At 37.7% G+C, this 16,424-nt stretch overlaps 1 long non-coding RNA gene across 2 annotated transcripts in view; it reads right to left on the bottom strand.

Moving 5' to 3' along the window:
- The window catches only part of LOC148778615 (uncharacterized), a 65,666-nt gene extending 52,038 nt beyond the window's left edge, over positions 1-13,628 (bottom strand). The window contains exons 1-2 of one of the 2 annotated variants that reach the window (XR_016035937.1): positions 13,597-13,628; positions 10,224-10,429 (exon numbers count right to left, since the gene is read on the bottom strand). This is a non-coding gene — a long non-coding RNA (uncharacterized LOC148778615). Of the gene's footprint in view, positions 1-10,223; positions 10,430-12,178; positions 12,232-13,596 lie in introns of those variants that run through there. The other variant, XR_016035936.1, reaches the window with a different exon arrangement.
- Between the last annotated feature and the right edge of the window lie 2,796 nt (positions 13,629-16,424).

Below are 16,424 nucleotides of genomic sequence, written 5' to 3'. Positions count from 1 at the left end.
GATCCAACCAGTCCATTCTAAAGGAGATCAATCCTGGGTGTTCATTGGAGGGACTGGTGCTAAAGCTGAAACTGCAATACTTTGGCCACCTCATGCGACGAGTTGACTCACTGGAAAAGACTCTGATGCTGGGAAAGGTTGGGGGCGGGAGGAGAAGGGGACGACGGAGAATGAGATGGCTGGATGGCATCACCGACTCTGTGGACATGAGTTTCAGTGTACTCCAGGAGTTGGTGATGGACAGGGAGGCCTGGCGTGCTGAGATTCATGGGGTCGCGGAGAGTCGGACACGACTGAGCGACTGAACTGAACTGAACTGAACTGTGGGCAGGAATCCCTTAGAAGAAATGGAATAGCCATCATGGTCAACAAAAGAGTCCAAAATGCAGTACTTGGATGCAATCTTAAAAACGACAGAATGATTTCTGTTCATTTCCAAGGCAAACCATTCAATATTACAGTAATCCAAATCTATGTCCCAACCAGTAATGCTGAAGAAGCCGAAGTTGAATGGTTCTATGAAGACCTCCAAGACCTTTTAGAACTAACACCCAAAAAAGATGTCCTTTTCATTATAGGGAACTGGAATGCAAAAGTAGGAAGTCAAGAAACACATGGAGTAACAGGCAAATTTGGCCTTGGAGCACGAAATGAAGCAGGGCAAAGGCTAATAGAGTTTTGCCAAGAGAACGCACTGGTCATAGCAAACACCCTCTGCCAACAACACAAGAGAAGACTCTACACATGGACATCAACAGATGGTCAACACCGAAATCAGATTGATTATATTCTTTGCAGCCAAAGATGGAGAAGCTCTATACAGTCATCAAAAACAAGACCATGAGCTGACTGTGGCTCAGATCATGAACTCCTTATTGCCAAATTCAGACTTAAATTGAAGAAAGTAGGGAAAACCACTAGACCATTCAGATATGACCTCAATCAAATCCCTTATGATTATACAGTGGAAGTGAGAAATAGATTTAAGGGACTAGATCTGATTGATAGAGTGCCTGATGAACTCTGGACGGAGGTTCGTGACATTGTACAGGAGACAGGGACCAAGACCATCCCCATGGAAAAGAAATGCAAAAGAGTGAAATGGCTGTCTGAGGAGGCCTTACAAATAGCTGTGAAAAGAAAAGAGGCGAAAAGCAAAGGAGAAAAGGAAAGATATAAGCATCTGAATGCAGAGTTCCAAAGAATAGCAAGAAGAGATAAGAAAGCCTTCCTCAGTGATCAATGCAAAGAAATAGAGGAAAACAACAGAATAGGAAAAACAAGAGATCTCTTCAAGAAAATCAGAGATACCAAGGGAACATTTCATGCAAAGATGGGCTCGATAAAGGACAGAAATGGTATTGGACCTAACAGAAAGAGAAGATATTAAGAAGAGGTGGCAAGAATACACAGAAGAACTGTACAAAAAATATCTTCATGACCCAGATAATCATGATAGTGTGATCACTCACCTAGAGCCAGATATCTTGGAATGTGAAGTCAAGTGGGCCTTAGAAAGCATCACTACGAACAAAGCTAGTGGAGGTGATGGAATTCCAGTTGAGCTATTTCAAATCCTATAAGATGATGTTGTGAAAGTGCTGCACTCACTATGCCAGCAAATTTGGAAAACTCAGCAGTGGCCACAGGACTGGAAAAGGTCAGTCTTCATTCCAATCCCAAAGAAAGGCAATGCCAAAGAATGCTCAAACTACCATACAATTGCACTCATCTCACACGCTAGTAAAGTCATGCTCAAAATTCTCCAAACCAGGCTTCAGCAATACGTGAACCGTGAACTTCCAGATGTTCAAGCTGGTTTTAGAAAATGAATAGGCACCAGATATCAAATGGCCAACATCCGCTGAATCATGGAGAAAGCAAGAGAGTTCCAGAAAAACATCTATTTCTTCTTCATTGACTATGCCAAAGCCTTTGACTGTGTGGATCACAATAAACTGTGGAACATTCTGAAAGAGATGGGAATCCAAGACCACCTGACCTGCCTCTTGAGAAACCTGTATGCAGGTCAGGAAGTAACAGTTAGAACTGTACATGGAACAACAGACTGGTTCCAAATAGGAAAAGGAGTACTTCAAGGTTGTATATTGTCACCCTGCTTATTTAACTTATATGCAGAGTACATCATGAGGAATGCTGGGATGGATGAAGCACAAGCTGGAATCAAGATTGCCAGGAGAACTATCAATAACCTCAGATATCAGATGACACCACCCTTATGGCAGAAAGTGAAGAGGAACTCAAAAGCCTCTTGATGAAACTGAAAGAGCAGAGTGAAAAGGTTGGCTTGAAGCTCAACATTCAGAAAACAAAGATCATGGCATCTGGTCCCATCACTTCATGGGAAATAGATGGGGAAACAGTGGAAACAATGTCAGACTTTATTTTGGGGGGCTCCAAAATCACTGTGGATGTTGATTGCAGCAAAAGGCACTTACTCCTTGGAAGGAAAGTTATTTTCAACCTAGATAGTATATTAAAAAGCAGAGACATTACTTTGCCAACCAAGGTCCGTCTAGTCAAGGCTATGGTTTTTCCCGTGGTCATGTATGGATGTGAGAGTTGGACTGTGAAGAAAGCTGATCGCCGAAGAATTGATGCTTTTGAACTGTGGTGCTGGAGAAGACTCTTGAGAGTCCCTTGGACTGCAAGGAGATCCAACCAGTTCATTCTAAAGGAGATCAATCCTGGATGTTCATTGGAAGGACTGATGCTAAGGCTGAAGCTGCAATACTTTGGCCACCTCATGCGATGAGTTGACTCACTGGAAAAGACTCTGATGCTGGGAAAGGTTGGGGGCGGGAGGAGAAGGGGACGACAGAGAATCATATGGTTGGATGGCATCACCAACTCTGTGGACATGAGTTTGAGTGAACTCTGGGAGTTGGTGATGGACAGGGAGGCCTGGCGTGCTGTGATTCATGGGGTTGCAGAAAGTCGGACACGACTGAGGGACTGAACTGAACTGAACTGAACATTGTTTACTTCCCTACTGTATAGCATAGGGAACTTAGCTCAATATTCCATAACAACCTAATTGGGAAAATAATTTGAAAAAGAATAGGTGCATAACTAAATCAATTTGTTGTAAACCTGTACATTAATAATAAAGCATTGTTAATCAACTGTACTCCAATATAAGATAAAAAGTTAAAAGACATTTTAAAAAGAGTAAGAATGAGGAACAGGAGGCAACAAGATTGAGTAGAGAGAGTATTTCTGTGGTAGTTGATGAAGCCAGAACCAACCCTCCTTTCTCTTTTCCAGAGGAATATGTGGGGGGCGGGCACAAAAAATATGGAATAGAAGATACATTATTTCCCCACTTGAATGCCAGCGTGTATAATTACTATTTTGCAACATTTCTTTGTACTAGTCTAGAATCCTGCTCTTGTGAGCTATTTAAAGTCAAGGTCCATGTGGTCAGGGACCACCTGTGAATATCTAGTGCTTACTGAATATGTAATGCATAAATTAGTGGCTGAGTAAATCAACAGAATGAACTTCAGGATCATCTCACCAATGTCATATTTTGAGCATGATATTTAACATACACGTTTCTCTAACTGTACAGCATGAGGAGAAGAACAGAGGGTGGGAATCAGGAGTCCTGAATCTTAACCATTGTGTTGTCACTACATATTAATATATATATTTGAGTTTGGACGAGTTGCCATCTTTCTTTCTGAGCTTCAATATCTTTACCAATGTATTAAAATGTCTGAGTTTCTAACATAATATTAGTTTTAACTTTGCAGTTTGCTACTAGAAAATAATCAGGTTGAGAAGAATAGAAAACAAATTTTCTGTCTGAACACTATAAACTTCAGAGTGATGCTAGTGACCAACCCAGAGACCTGAGGCATGCACATTTTAAAGTCCTCTTTAAGATTACAAAATTATAAATTCAAAGCTAGGTGCAAATACTAGGTACTATATTATTTTAAATGAGAAAAAAGTCACAACAAATTACAAAGTTAACAAATAGTACCCATATCAAAAATCTGAAAAGAATATATTTCTATTAACCACCTGACACAACTCTATATTCCTGAAGTTTCTGGCTGTATGCACTTTCCTCCATAGGATAATAATTTTGCAACATCTAGAGAGAATAAAAGATAATTTAGTCTTGCTTTTGCATGATGGAAAAATCATTTTTATTGATATTCTAGAAAAATGTTCATTGATTTTTGACATCAACGTTTTAAAATTTCATTATGACATGCTAAGGAGGGTTTTGACATTTTGAAGCTTCTGCTACTCTCCTGTCTTTTACCTTTATTGGCTTCTACCAACATACTTCGTTCTGGTTATATTTGAACCTTGATCTGATTAACAATTATGAAAAATATACAAAAGTATGCAGAAATTATATCATACATGATAAGTTAAGCAAAAATGCATTTTTAAATTAATGGTGCACCATACTGAGCAGTATAATCAAATTCCTCCTCTATCATATACATCCATTTCCTCATAGGTTCATGTCAATTTCTTCTCTTATAAGCTAAGCAGATTTTATAGGGTGCTTTTTCTTTTCATTATGAAAACTTTCAAATACGCAATAACAGTACAATAATCATCCATGTTCCCATTACCTGTATTCAACAACTATTAACATTTTGCCAAATGTACTCCATTTGTGTAGTATGTCATTTCATAGTATTGGTCACAATTTTGCCCCATTCTAAATCTGACCCTGCCAGATTTCCTTAGGTAAAGACGAATGAGATTCTCTAAGATGTGAGATGACATGGTTAGAAGCATAAAACATGCAATTTCTCACCCAAAGTATTCATGGTGTAACACAGCAACAGGATTTCTGATAAATTCTACTTTGTATAATTTCCATATATGGTGCATATACTGTGTATTTAACTGCAATTCTTGGCAAGAGATGATTTGTGTTTTGATGAGTTGGGCATGAGATTCAAATTCTCAACTTCCTAACTTACACATACTCTGATTGGATGCCTTTTCCCAGATTAAAGGAAATCTTGGAAATCTGGGAATCTGTGACTGCAGTCATTTTGTCCCAAATTTCCCCTCCTTTCCTCCTATACTTACTGTAGTTCATACTACTTTAAGATTTCTACCTAAGAACAGTAACAGTATTCCTAGAAGTCATTTGTACCTCTGGAGAGCTGGCAAAAGCTTCACTTTGCACAGCAGTGACTGCAAGCAAGATTAATTATCCAATTTTTAAAATGGAATCTCTAAAATGTTTAAAGCCATTCCAATCTTACTTGATATGAGAGAGAGAGAGAGAATGTGTGTGTGTGTGTGTGTGTGTGTGCATGCGCGCGCGTGCCCATGCATTTCTGTTTGGAGGAAGAAGAAGAGATTTGTAAGGGACTAGAAAGTATGTCAAGGAAAAGGCAATGGCACCCCACTCCAGTACTCTTGCCTGGAAAATCCTGTAGACAGAGGAGCCTGGTAGGATGCAGTCCATGGGATCGCTAAGAGTCGGACATGACTGAGCGACTTCACTTTCACTTTTCACTTTCATGCATTGGAGAAGGAAATGGCAACCCACTCCAGTGTTCTTGCCTGGAGAATCCCAGGCACGGGGGAGCCTGGTGGGCTGCCGTCTACGGGGTCGCACAGAGTCGGACACGACTGAAGCGACTTAGCAGCAGCAGCAGCAGAAAGTATATCAAGGTTGTATATTGTCACCCTGTTTATTTAACTTATATGCAGAGCACATCATGAGGAAGGCTGGGCTGGAAGAAGCACAAGCTGGAATCAAGATTGCCGGGAGAAATATTAATAACCTCAGATATGCAGATGACACCACCCTTATGGCAGAAAATGAAGAGGAACTAAAAAGCCCCTTGATGAAAGTGAAAGAGGAGAGTGAAAAAGTTGGCTTGAAGCTCAACATTCAGAAAACAAAGATCATGACATCTGGTCCCATCACTTCATGGGAAATAGATGGGGAAACAGTGTCAGACTTTATTTTTTTGGGCTAATTTTCTTTGGCAAATTTAATATAATTGGTATTAAAAGGAGCCTGTATAAATGAGAAAATCCAAAGTTGGAGTTGCGTGTACTTCACGGTATATCTGTCTCTGTTCCCATTTGTTCTCTCATATACTTCTGATGAAAACCAAGTCCAAGGCTCCCAGAACTTGGAACGCTGGGACTCACAGAATCATTCTATGACTTGGTTTATGATGATGGAGGAATATGTTGTTAACTCCTGAATATACAAACAAGTATTTAAGCATGAAATATCCTTACATCTATAATTCACCTTTAAATGACTTAGCAAAAGTATAGAGAGATACACATACAATGGGCTTCCCTGATGACTCAGACAGTAAAGAACATGCCTGCAAATGCAGGAGACATAAGAGACACAGGTTTGAACCTGGGTCAGGAAGATCCCCTGGAGAAGGAAACGGCAACCCACTCGAGTATTCTTGCCTGGAGAATTCTAAGGATAGAGGAGCCTGGCGGGCTATGGCCCACAGAGTCTCAGAGTCAGACATGACTGCGTGACTAACACATGTGGCCAAAGGTTAGCAGCTAATGAACCCAGGCAGTGTGTATATGGATGTCTGCTGCACCAATGTTTCCAGCTTTGTGTTTCAATTTGTTCATGATGAAAGTCTAAAAATAAGGAGCCTTGTGAAACTCACTTACTCAGCAGAAGAGAAAACTGAGGCCCAGTAAGAGTTCAATAATCATCCATGTACCCATTGCCTGGATTCGACCATTGTTAAGATTTGAACAGGCAAAGGACTTTCCCAAAGTCACAACACAAGCTGTTCCTCATTCTCTGCAACTGCTTCTCCTGATGAGAGGAGTCAGGACTCTCACTTAGGAGATTTTCCTATGGTAAAGGTCAGCTTTGCATTTGACTTCTCATTCTGCAATACCACCTTTCAACACAACAGAAATGCACAGGGACTGTGATAACACAATGCTACAGCATCACGTTCCCACTGCCCATTGTGAGTAAGGCCTAGTCCGTAGAGGTGGCCAGGCCATTACTGCTGCTGCTGCTGCTGCTAAGTCACTTCAGTCGTGTCCGACTCTGTGTGACCCCATAGACGGAAGCCCACCAGGCTCCCCCGTCCCTGGGATTCTCCAGGCAAGAATACTGGAGTGGGTTGCCATTTCCTTCTCCAATGTGTGAAGAGTGAAAGTGAAGTCGCTCAGTCGAGTCCGACCCTTAGCGACCCCACGGACTGCAGCCTACCAGGCTCCTCCATCCATGGGATTTTCTAGGCAAGAGTACTGGAGTGGCTTGCCATTGCCTTCTCCGGGCCATTACTGCTGCCCACTGACAAGCCAGGGAGTTGATGCAGAGCACTTTCCTCAATCTGCTCAGCTTATATCCTAGAGGGGATTTCTTGGTTTCATGCTAATTCTGGTATATACTTTGTGAGGTTTTCACTGGAGCTTCCCAGGTGGTTCAGTGGTAAAGACTCTGCCTGCAATGCTAGAGTCTTGGGTTCAATCCCTGGGCTGGGAAAATACCCTGGTGGGGGAAATGGCAATCCACTCCAGTATTCTTGCCTGGAGAATCCATGGACAGAAGAGTCTGGCAGGATACAGTCCACAGGGTTGCAAAGAGCTGGACATGACTTAGCAACTAAACAACAAAAACAAAGTGGTTTTATTTAACAGGTACATGAGGTATTGCTCTCCCAGAGAAAGCAGATCACTAGGGGAAATAAGAGGCGGCTTTTTCCTTTAGGAGGAATTTTTGCAACCATATGAAAATGGACAAAGAAAAAAGGAAAGGAAAGACGGGTCTATCCAACCTCAGCTGCAATCTCTACAGTACTCTGTGATTCCATTTTTAAGAAACCTTCACCGCTGGTCAGTTCACAAATATGAGTATGTTTTCTGTGTCAATATCTATCTGTCACAAGGTGGGTAGTGACTGATGAAAGGACGCCAAGAGCAAAAGCTTCTGTCTAAGAACATAAGAATTCATCTCTGAACAAGCAACTCCTCAGAGCTGGGGACAGAGTAGGCGATTCTAGTGCAATAACAAGCTTCAGAGCCCCAGAGGATGCACAATACCACCTGACTGGGCTGAGAAGCACTCAGATGCTTAGAAATGCTCACTTTTGTGATTCTCAGCTTCTATATAAACTCTCTGTCCCCAGGACTGCTCTAGAGAAGCTGGTTCTATGCCTGCTTGCTCATCAGGTCAAACAATCAGCTTTCTAGACAAGCCAGAAAATGTAACTCCTTTAATGAGGGACTGAGCAAAGAAGAAGCCACAGATTCCATACCTAGAGAAAAGGGACTCTATTCATCCTCATTTTAAAATAATTTGCATGTGTTTAACAAATATGATTCTAATATTTCTGTTGTTATACTTTAATTGTAAATTTTCCTATATTAAATTATGGTTATGTTTCCTAATCTCCAGTATGCTAAGTACTTTGTATGATAATATTTTTAGAGAACTGACAGATATCAAGACACCATGGTTCCCTGAATAAAAGGAACACATTTGAATCTGAGGAGTTCTGAAATAACACAATCAATGTTTCCCCCTTGGAGTTATTATTAGCAATTAGATTTACAGAAGACCACAGGTAGTTTGTGTTTACTTGCTGTTTACAGCAAATCACCTTCTCAAGGAGATTATATTATGGTGACATTGCTATTGTTTTTAAAAGAAGATAGAATCCTCTTTGCCTTTTGATTATACAGTGATGTATTTTTCCTCCATATTAAAAAGCAAAAATAATTGACTCCAGATATATGTAATGCAAGCAGAAGCTTTTCTTTCAGGGCATTCCCCTCATATATCATTAATATCCTAAGTGTGAAAGCATGCAAATTTGCAGCAAGGCCATTCTCTTTTCTCTCCAATACCTAAAGCATGCTTTTCCATGACCCCCAAAGAAAATTCTTCCGCAAGATCTGTCAAAATGATTAACCTCTAGCTAGACTGTCATGGAAAAAAAAAAATAGAGAAGATGTACATTACCAATAATAGGACTAAGCAAAGGAGCATCTCTACAGATTCTAGGTTATTAAAAGGATTATGTAGATAATGAAAATTTTAACTCAATAAAATTGAGAATCTAAATGAACTGGATAAATCCCTTTATAGACACAATTAAAAATCACTGAAGAAATGCTAACCTGAATAGCTATATATACACATTTTTTTAAATGAAATTAACTTATACTTTAAAAAATCTCACCACAAAGAAAACTTTAGGGTTAGATGAGTCCACTGATGAATGCCAACAAAAGTTTAAAAAGAGACTATACCAATTCTAAGCAAATTCTTTTGGAAAATTTAAACTTATTCTATGAGGTTAAAATCCTCATGACATTCAAACTGAAAAAGACACTACAAGAAAAGTACAGATATTTTGTAAATATAGACACAAAAACTTTAAAAATAATACTAAATCTAATGCAACAATATGTAAAAGAGAGAATATAGCTTGACCAAGTGAAGCATTATCAAAAAATGCAAGATTGGCTCAAAAGTCAATTAACAAAATACACTATATCTACAGACTAAAAATGAAAATCATATAATCATCTCAAGAGACATAGAAAAAGTCAGTCACAAAATTCAAAATCTGTTCATGATATAAACACTTCACAAAACACGAATGAAAGACAGCATCATAACATGATAAAGAATATCTAGAAAAAAAAAGTATAATCAACATTATGCCTAGTGAGAGAAAAAGAGTTTCCCCCTAAGATACAGAACAAATAGATTCAAAGGATTAGAGCTGATAGAGTGCCTGAAGAACTATGCATGGAGGTTCATAACCTTTTATAGGAGGAAGTGATCAAAACCATCCCCAAGAAAAAGAAATGCAAAAGGGCAAAATGGTTGTCTGAGGCGGCCTTACAAATAGTTGAGAAAAGAAGAGAAGAGAAAGGTCAAAAAGAAAAGGAAAGATATACCGTCTAAATGCAGAGTTCCAAAGAACAGCGAGGAGAGAAAAGAAAGCCTTCCTAAGTGATCAATGCAAAGAAACAGAGGAAAATAACAGAATGGGAAAAACTAGAGATCTCTTCAAGAAAATTAGAGATACCAAGGGAACATTTCATGCAAAAATGGTCACAATAAAGGACAGAAACAGTATAGACCCAACAGAAGCAGAAGATGTTAAGAAGAGGTGGAAAGAATATACAGAGAACTATACAAAAAATATTTTAATGTCCCAGATAACCATGATGGTGTGATCACTCACCTAGAGTCAGACATCCTGAAATGCCCAGTCAAGTGGGCCTTAGGAAGCATCACTGCAAGAAAGCTAGTGGAGGTGATGGAATTCCAGGTGAGCTATTTCAAATCCTAAAAGATGATGCTGTCAAAGTGCTGCACTCAATATGCCAGCAAATTTGGAGAACTCAGCAGTGGCCACAGAACTGGAAAAGGTCAGTTTTCATTCCAATCCTAAAGAAAGGCAAAGACAAAAGAATGTTCAAACTACTGCACAACTGCATTCATCTCACATGCTAGCTAAGTAATGCTCAAAATTCTCCAAGCTAGGTTTCAACAGTTAATGAACTGAGAACTTCCAGATGTTCAAACTGGTTTTAGAAAAGACAGAGGAATCAGAGATCAAATTGCCAACATCTGTTGGATCATAGAAAAAACAAGAGAATTCCAGAACATCTACTTCTGCTTCATTGACTACACTAAAATCTTTGACTGTGTGCATTACAAAAAAACTGTGGAAAATTCTTAAAGAGGTGGGAATACCAGACCACCTTACCTGCCTCCTGAGAAATCTGTATGAAGGTCAAGAAGCAACAGTTAGAACTGGACATGGAACAACAGACTGGTTCCAAATAGGAAAAGGAGTACATCAAGGCTTTATATTGTTGCCCTGCTTATTTAACTTCGATGCAGAGTACATCATGCAAAATGTCAGGCTGGATGAAGCACAAGCTAGAATCAAGGTTTCCAGGAGAAATACCAATAACCTCACATATGCAGATGACACCACCCTTATGACTGAAAGTGAAGAGGAACTAAAGAGCCTCTTGATGAAGGTGAAAGAGAAGAGTGAAAAAGCTGGCTTAAAGCTCAACATTCAGGAAACTAAGATCATGGCATCTGGTCCTATCACTTCATGGCAAATAGGTGGGGAAACAATGGAAACAGTGACAGACTTTATTTTCTTGAGCTCCAAAATCACTGCAGATGGTGACTGCAGCCACGAAATTAAAAGACGTTTGCTCCATAGAAGAAAACTATGACAGACATAGACAGCAATTAAAAACCAGTGACATTTCTTTATCGACAAAAGTCCATATAATCACAGCTATGATTTTTCTAGTAGTCATGTATGGTTGTGATAGTTGGACCATAAAGAAGGCTGAATGATGAAGAATTGACACTTTTGCACTGTGGTGTTGGAGAAGAATCTTGAGAGTTCAAGGAGATCAAACCAGTCAATCCTAAGGGAAATCATTCATGAATATTCATTGGAATGACTGATGCTGAATCTGGAGCTCCGATACTTTGGCCAACTGATACGAAGAGCTGACTCATCAGAAAAGTCCCTGATGCTGGGCAAGACCAAAGGAAGGAGGAGAAAGGGATGACAGAGGATGAGATAGTTGGATGGAATCAGCGACTTGACGGACATGAGTTTGAGTAAGCTTTGGGAGATGGTGACAGACAGGGAAGCCTGGTGTGCTGCAGTCCACGGGGTCACAGAGAGTCAGACTGACTGAGAGACTGAACAATGACCGTACTGGTAGTCTTAGCTAGTGCAATAAAAAGTAAGAAAAGCTACCCATAGTTGAAAGGAAGAAATAAAACCGTCTCTTTTCAGATCACACAACTGTCTTCATAAAGTATTCTGCAGCGTCCATTAAAAAGCCACTACAAGGACTGTGCAGATTCAGCAAAGTTGCAGGATACAGGCTAAACACCCAAAAATAAATCACAAGTTTTTATACTAGCAATGAATAATTAAAAATTTAAATAACAAGACAACTCACAATAGCTCCAAAAATATGAAATACTTTTACACAAATCTTACAAAATATACATTAGACCTATCCATCATCAATGTATGGCAAAACCAACCAATATATTATAAAATAATTAGCCTCCAATTAAAAAAAAAAGAAAACTACAAAACATTGATGGAAGAAATCAAAGGAGACATAAATAAATTGAAAGAATTACCATTTTAATGGATTGTGAAGCTCGAAATATTTAAGGCATCAATTCTCGCAAAGCTCATCTACAGAAATCCACAAACAGGTGTAAATTAAATAACAGCACAAAATAACCAATAGGTCAAAGAATACATGATAAGTACAATTAGAAAATACTTTGAGATGAATGTAAATGAACATACAGCATACAAAAACTTATGAAGTTTAACTTAAAAGGTGCTTAGAGGGAAATCTATAGTACAAACATCAAAAAAGAAGAAAGATCTCAAGTCAAGAATGTAATATTCCATGTTAAGATACTGGAAATAGAAGGAATTTAAATCCAGATTGGAAGAAAGGAAATGATAACAACTGAGTGGAAATTAATGAAGTAGAAAATATAAAAACAATGGAGAGACTCAAAAAAACCCAAACTTAGTTCTTTGAAAAGATCAATAAAATTGATAAAACTCTAGCCCAACTGATTAGGGGAAAAAAGAGAGAAAATTCAAATTATTAAAATTGAGAATGAAAGAAGGGACATTACTAATGATTTTACAGAAATCAAGTTTTAAAGGGAATACTAAAGGCAACTGTATGATAAATTAAACCATTTAGATGAAATGGGAAAATTATTTAAAGGATAAACATTACAAAAATTGACTCAAGAAGAAATAGAATCTAAATAGAATCATAATAAGAAATGTAATTAGGACTTTTAAAACTATATACAATGAAAACTCCAGACCCAAACGGCTTCATCAGTGAATTCCATTAAACATTTAAAAAATTTTAACAAATTCTTCACAAACTCTCCCAAAAAATAAAAGAGGAGAGAACACTTTGCCACTCATTTAATGTGTTCAGCATTATCTTGATAACAAAACCAGATATCATAAGGAATGAAAATTAAAGATCAATGTCAAAGAATCCACCTGCAATGCGGGAGACCTGGGTTCAATCCCTGTGTTGGGAAGATTCCCTGAAGAAGGGAAAGGCTACCCACTCCAGTATTCTGGCCTAGAGAATTCCATGGACTGTATAGTCCATGGGGTCACAAAGAGTCAGACACGACTGAGTGACTTTCACTTCACTTCATCTCTTATCATTATAGACAAAAAAATCCCTCAACAAAATACTGGCATATATATATAGATATATATAGATATATAATGAAATCTATCTAGGGAATGCAAGGCTGTTTCTATATTCAAAAATCAATTAATGTAATATGGTATATCAATAGAATAAAGGTAAAAAAACATACTTGATTATCTCAAAAGAGGCAAAATTTCACTTGATAAAATTCAACACCATTTCCATAATAAAAACACTACATACATAAGTATAGAAGGAAATTACCTCAACCTCATAAACAGCATCTACAAAAAACAAATAAAACCTACAGTTAATATCATACATAATAGTGAAAGAGTGAATTCTTACCCCTAAAATCAGAAACAAGACATGGATGGCTGATGTTACAGCTTCTATTCGGTATTACGCTTGAGGTGCTAGCCAGGGAAACTATGCCAGAAAGAAAAATAAAAGTCATCTAAATTTAGGAGAAAGAAGTGAAACTATCTCTTCTCACAGATAATATTATCTTTTAGATAGAGAATTCTAATGAACACAAACACAACACATATATACATACCCAGACAACTATTAGAGCTACTAAATAGGCTCAGTAAAATTGCAGAATATAAGACCTATATAAAGAAATCAACTGCATTTCTATATGCTGTCAAAGAACATTCTGAAAATGAAGCTAAGAAAATAATTTCATTTACATGTACATCAAAGAAAATAAAATATTTAAATATAAATTTAACATAGGGAATGAAAATTATACTCTGAAAACTATAAAACATTGTTGAAGGAAATTAAAGAAGATTTAAATAAATGAAAAGATATTCTATTATCGTGGATCAGAAGGCACTAATGTTAAGATGGCAATACTCCCCAAAATAATCTATAACAATGCAATCCTTATGAAAATGCCAAATTATGTTTTTTGCAGAAATTGACAAGTTAATTCTAAAATCCCTCTGGTCTAAAATTGAAGGGACAAGAATAGGTAAAACAATTGTGGAAAAGATCAAAATTGGAGGATGCATACATCCCAATTTTAAAACATACTACAAAGCTAAAGTAATCAAAACTATGTAATCAAAGTACTACTAAAGTAATCAAAACTGGCATAAGGATAAAGGACTAAAACTGGCATAAAGACTTATGGATAAATGGAATAAAATTTAGAGTCCAGTAGTAAGCCTCTAAATTCATGATCAACTGATTTTCAGCAAGTGTTTCAAAATAATTTAATGGAGAAAAAATAGTCTTTTCAACAAACGGTGCTGGGACAACTATATATCCCTTCAAAAAACGAAGTCTGACCCTAACATCATACTATATACAAATATTTACTCAAAATGTATCAAAGACCTAAGTGTAAGAGCTAAAACAATGAAACTTGTAGACATGCATGTTTATGACCTTGAGTTATGCAACACTTTCATATCAGAGAGTTGTTTCATATCAACTTTCTTAGATATGAAACAAAAAGGATAAGCAAAACAAAAAGGTAAATGGGACACTATCAAAATTTTAAAACTTTGTGTTCAAAAAACACCAAGAATAAAGTGAAAAGACAACCCAACACCCAAGATAGGAGAAAGTTCTTCGAATCATTTTGTGACAAGGGCTTATATCCAGAATATATACAATTACATGATAAAAAGAAAAATGACCCAATGTAAAAAATGGGAAAAGAATCTGAATAGACACTTCTCCAAAGAAAATATGCAGATGGCCAATAAACACATGGAAAGTTGATCAACCTCATTAGCCATCAAGTAAATACAAATCAACACCACAACAAGATATAATTTTACAACTCCTAGACTAGTTGAAATCAATAAGTGGGAATAAACAAGTGTTGATGAGAATGTGGAGAAAATTGGAACCTCAAACACAGATAGGATTGTAAAATGAGGCAGGTGCTTTGGAAAACAATCTGATGATTGCTCAAAAGGGTAAGTAGAGTTTTCAAATGACCAAGCAATTCCACTCTTAGGTATATACCCAAGAGAAACAAAAATATATATCCACACAAAACTTGTATGTGATGTTCACAGAAACTTTATTCGTAACAACTGAAAAGTGGAAGCAACCCAATGTCTACAACTAGATGAATAAGTAAATAAAACATGGTATGTCCTTAAAGTCAAATCTTTGGGCAATAAAAAAATTAAGTACTGATGCATTCTACAACACAGATGAACGTTGAAAACATGCTAATCAAGACCCAGGTGGTGCAATGGTAAAGACTCTACCTGCCAATGAAGGATACATAAGAGACTAGAGTTCAATCCCTGGGCGGAAAAGATCCCCTGGAAAAGGAAAGGCAACCTATTCTAGTATTCTTGCCAGGAAAAAACCCCATGGAAGGAGCCTGGCAGGCTACAGTCCATGAGTTTGCAAAGAGTCAGACACAACTGAGCACACACGCACAACACAGATGAATCTTGAAAACATGCTAAGTGAAAGAAATGCATAACAATGGACCATCTATTATATTACTCTATTTATAGGAAATATCTACTGCTGCTGCTAAGTCACATCAGTCGTGTCCGACTCTGTGTGACCCCATAGACGGCAGCCCACCAGGCTCCCCTGTCCCTGGGATTCTCCAGGCAAGAACACTGGAGTGGGTTGCCATTGCCTTCTCCATAGGAAATATCTAGAACAGGAAAATTTATAGAAGGCAGATTAGTGGCTACATAGAGTTAGGGGGTGGGAGTGTTGACTAAAGGGTGTCAAATTTCTTTGCAGGGTATAAAAAGTTCTAAAATGTATTATGGTGATGGTCGTCTAATTCTGAACATACTGAATTGATTCTTCAAATGGGCAAATGCTATGATATGTATAATATATCTCAATAGAACTATTCTTAAAAACTGATTTGAAGATTAAGAACAATTCCAATCAACATCCCAGCATTTTTTTAAAGAAATCAACAAGCTGATTCCAAGTTTATATGAAAATATAAAGGAATTAGAATAATTAAAACTAGTTTGAAGAAAAATAAAGATAATGTCCTCATACTACTTTATTTCAGACCTACCATAAAGCTACAGAAATCAAGACAGTGTGGTATTGTGGAAAGACACTGAGGTCCATGGAACTGAATAAAGTATCCAAAAACAGACTTCCATTTACACAGTCAACTGATTCTTCACAAAGCTGCAAAACATCAGCAGAGAAAAGAA

The sequence above is a fragment of the Moschus berezovskii genome, chromosome 2 (assembly GCF_049115385.1).
Source record: "Moschus berezovskii isolate FMDL1 chromosome 2, NW_MosBer_1.0, whole genome shotgun sequence".
Taxonomy (NCBI): Eukaryota; Metazoa; Chordata; class Mammalia; order Artiodactyla; family Moschidae; genus Moschus; species Moschus berezovskii.
Note: the sequence above shows the minus strand (reverse complement) of the source record. Positions and strands in the feature narration are given on the sequence as shown.